Below are 4,577 nucleotides of genomic sequence, written 5' to 3' on the forward strand. Positions count from 1 at the left end.
TTTTATCCCCTTTTACATTATAAAAAATAAGCAAAATGTAAGGAGTCTGCATTAATTAATTAATCCCAGATAACATAAATTTCATTAATTTAAAGGATTAGTAAGAATTTTTATACAGAAAATATAATCCTATTGAGGCACAAAATATTTTAGCAACTTGCATTCCCCAGGAAACACCAGTGTGTAGATCTTTCAAGAGACCATGATATATGCTAGAAAAGCAGGTGGTGTCAGCGTGGCTGTGTGGTAAGACTGTGGGTGTCTGGAGCTGATGGGGAAGCTCCAGAAGCTTGCCTTTGTCACTTAACTGGGGTGGAAGGAAGTTCACCCCCCTATTTGTATTGATTCTGACAGAGACTACATCCAAATGTTTAAAAAAGTGGCTGAAGTAATTGAATTTCCTGAGGACAACTGAACACTTATTTTCAGCCATTCATTCTCATGCTGGCTGGGTTTTCTATACTATGTGCCAGGAGAAAAACAGCCCAGAACACCCATTTCACACAGCTTTAAGGAGAAAGTCTTTTTTTATGACAAAGTTTGATATGGGGCTTTCTGAAAACTGCAGGACATGGCAGAGCCTCAAAAATCAATCTCTGATTTTAATGTGGCTAGGTCTGATATGTAGTACAAAATCTCTCCATCTGATCTCAACAGCCTGCTTTATTTTTCTTGCCCACACACAAGGACAGTTCTCATAACCTGACAAATTGCAGAGCACCACCAACTAGACCTTGTCTGGTGTGCTAACCACACTCTAGATAATTTCCTAGTGTTTTACCCAGCTGGAAGAGAATTTGACCAGGATGATAACTACTGAAGAACAGTCTCCCAAAATGCCTGGTATTAGCCATTGGCTTCCTACTGCTGGCTGCCTATGAGCCTCACAAGAGGCTTGTTAGGCCAGGAAGAGCTGACCATGTTCCATGTTGTCCTGACTGGAGGACAGCAAAGGCTGGTTAAGCAGTCAGCTCTGCTGGTGCCGAGTACTCAGGACTGCTGCAGTCAGATACTCTCTATTAACAGGATAAAAGGAGGATCTTACACAATGCATTTAAGTCAGGCTAAGGTTTACCTCTAAGGAAGTTAAATTCATACCTCACCAAATAACAATGCCTGCAGCTTCCAGATCGTTCTCTCCAATAGTGTTAAAAACATCTTGCTACAGTGAAAAGAGTAAAGATATCACTGTCAGGTTAATTCAGCATTTCACAGCCTTTCTAAAGAAACCCAGTGGTATGTTATGTGGCTTTCTTAAAGACTAGGGCTTCATTCTCACCCACATGAACTATATTTTATTCTGGATAAAGGTTTGTTGTCTAGACTACAATGAATATTAAACTAAAATTGCAAAATTAGGTACGGGGTGAGATGTTGGTAATAAGGAAGTGAATTAACTGGGGGGGAAAAAAAGCATTTTAATCCACTTTGATGCAAAAATTTAATCACAGTTATTTGATAGCTCATCAATTACTAGAAGCAACTTAAATCCTTTCATTAAAGTGGGATTTTTTTACACAAGAATTTCCCAAAACATTGCCTCAGGCCTCTTTTTGTTGATAAGGGGAAGGAGAGAGACATTTTGCTATGTCAATCAGTTGTTTTCCAGTCCCTTTCCAATTTGAGATCTGTGGTTCCAAAAGCATGCATTGTTCTTGCTGCTTTCCCTAGGAGCTCACTCAGATTCTTATAAAAACCTAGAAAAAGCAACTGTAAATAGGCTCACACTATGGGAGGGAAATATCAGGATTGTGCAACCTTAAATGAAAGAGAAAATGCAAGACTTGGAAAATTTTAAGAATTTCAGTTACAATATTCTTTTGAATTTTTATTCTTTCTAGTTTTGTTCCAGAGAGACGTCTTTCACTGACCTGATCACAGAGCAGGCTGTAAGGAAAAGGTATTTGGTGCTTGGATATTTATCCTTAATTTGAACCATGGCTAAGGATCAGCAACAAGTGAATTACTATGCCATAAACACAGAATTTGAAAGGCCATTGATAAGCAAGTGACTCCCTAGACATCACTGAATTAGGGGATGTACATCAATAATTGACTTGATGTGAAAAAACTTCAGAGATATGTTGCCTGAAAGGAGAAAAGAGGCAGGAACTGGGCATAAAATGGCAAAGAGGATGCAGCAGTTATTGATGTCTGTCTACGCTCTCCTTGCAAAGCTAAGGAAGAGCAAGCTAAGTAAAACCACCAAGGCAGGTGTCTCTGTCTCCTTCAATGTCTTCAAGACCAAGAGAAGCGAAGCTCCTTGCTGGGAAGTGCAGTGGGTGAGTAATGGCAGGGATAAGGGAGTGGTGAGACCTCATAGAAGAGGGAGCTAATGCTCCTTCTCAGACAAGGTGCCAACTTCAGATTCAGTACATGGGATGAAAATTCAAACATAGCCTTGAAAAGCAGATGCAGCTCACTTGCTAAACTCTGAAACAGAGAAACTGGGGTCTGCTGGTGGTGCAGTCACTGTCTACAGGTGAGAACAGGACCAGGGCAGTGACAGACAAATTATGCTGCTATTTCAGAGGAAGTCTACTGCCCTCATGCATACTGTGAGGATGTCCAGAATCACACAGAAGAGGCCTAGGGTAATGGTCTTCTCTCAGAAATACTGTTCTCTGTGTGTTTGTATGTGTTCAACAGATGGGAGCGGTACTCCTCTGTTCTGGGGCACCATTGGCTTGGACCAACATAGGTATTATGGGACTAAATGAAATGGTTTTGAGGTAGAGGCATGCAGAAAGACTGCTGGTTCCAATTTTCCATCCTTATGTACAAAGAACAAGTTTCTAACATCTCTGCCTCGGTTTCCCTTCTAAAAAAAGGGCAGGGAGTAATTACTAGTGATTAGTGATAGCATACCTGACCATGAGGGAGGATTAATGCATTAACAGACTCCTATGTACTACACCAAATTTCTGAAATCCTTTTAATCCATTCAAATGCTCTCTTGAGTACAGCCTAGTTAGGAAGTAAAGCAAAAAATAATAATTTTTAAAAAGAAGATATTCAAAGCTGTGTTTTTCCTTCAGAACATTGCGCTCTTCAAAGCATGTGGATAATTAGCATGAACCAGCAGAGCTGGCCCAAGTAGGAGGTTTTCCATCCTGATGCACCATCTGCAAGAATGGTTAAAGGATAAATGCAGCCTACATTCTTCCAGCAGAAACTTTCAATACACAGAACTAATAAAGGCTCCTCTCTATAGCCTAGTCAGGTATACACAAATACAGGTGAAGTATAGTCTTGGGATGCCATGGAGGAAGGAGCCCTATGCATTCATTCAACCTAAACTGAGAGAAGTACAAAATGTTTTTGACTGTTTCCAAGGGGTTTCTAAATGTCAATGGAAAGATATAGGGCTTGCAAAGCTATTCCAGAGACTGGAAAATTCATTGTTCCTCAAAATGTCAATCTTTGGGCAGAAACCAATATAGTTCTAATCATGGAAACCATAATTATGACAGTCAGGGTATAAGTAGCATTCCCACAGGCCCTTTGGTTTGCTTTCCATTGCTTCATAAAAGCTTTTTGCACTTTCTTCAAAGGAAATTGTTAACATCCAAGATTTAACATCATTTGCTGAAATATTCCATTTCAGTTATGAGTTTCCTGGACTTTCCTCTGTAGACATCTTTTGCACCACAGCTGCAGGCCCACTAAGGTCTCCAAAGTGCTCAATCTGTAACTGCTACCCCAGTGAAGACCTCAGCTGGGATGTAACAGTTAATGCCATGTCTTTTTTTTTCTGGATGGGTTTGAAAACTGAAGATTTAGGGTACGCCACCATTAACTCAGATTTCCTGTGATGTGCCTGCCCTCTTCCTTTAGCTAGGGGGCTTCAAATCCTGTAGAATATTTTCAAGTTCAGTGCATCATACCTCAGGAAGCACAGTTCTGTCAGGCATTCCAGGAGTCTTGAAAGGCTTACTCTCCCAAACTGGTGGTCAGGCTGATTTTAAAGCAAGAGAAGTGCAGATGAGTGGTATGTGCAGCCATGCCAGGGGCTGAAAAGTGAACAATGCATAACTGCATTCTGTTTCAGGGAAGTACTTTCATAACATAAGAGATGACATTGGACAGATCTCCCAGTTTGTCTGTAGAACATAACAGAAGAGTATTTATTCCATATATAAATACATGAATTGGCATCAGTCAGTTCTAAGACATCTACCATGCTAATACTACAGAAAGAAGGTGAGCACAATCTAACCCAAACAAAGGGGGAAATTCCCAGCCAAAGTAAACTGGTGTAAGTCTGGAAGCCAGCATACTTTTTATGTTTCCAGCATACTGGAAGCCCGCAGTTACTTTTCTCATCAATTCACCGAGGGTGTTGCCACCACTTCAGTGGGCCCCAGGATATCCCCGTGGCTGTTGCAATGGAAAGCCTGATGAAGACATGGTTTCCTTATCATTCAAGCTTTCTCCATAACAACCAGAGTAACTCTAAAATCAAACTTTGGCTTTTATCACCATCTTCACAATTTAGTGAGCATCCCTGGAGTGTCTATGTGGTGCCAGCCAGAGACACTCCAAATAGCTCTAAACAAGCACACATATCTCATTGT

At 40.7% G+C, this 4,577-nt stretch overlaps 1 pseudogene; it reads right to left on the reverse strand.

Moving 5' to 3' along the window:
- Nucleotides 1-3,051: 3,051 nt before the first annotated feature.
- LOC107204171 lies at nucleotides 3,052-4,139 on the reverse strand (annotated as a pseudogene).
- Nucleotides 4,140-4,577: the final 438 nt, after the last annotated feature.

The sequence above is a fragment of the Parus major genome, chromosome 1A, assembly GCF_001522545.3.
Source record: "Parus major isolate Abel chromosome 1A, Parus_major1.1, whole genome shotgun sequence".
In the NCBI taxonomy this organism is placed as follows: Eukaryota; Metazoa; Chordata; class Aves; order Passeriformes; family Paridae; genus Parus; species Parus major.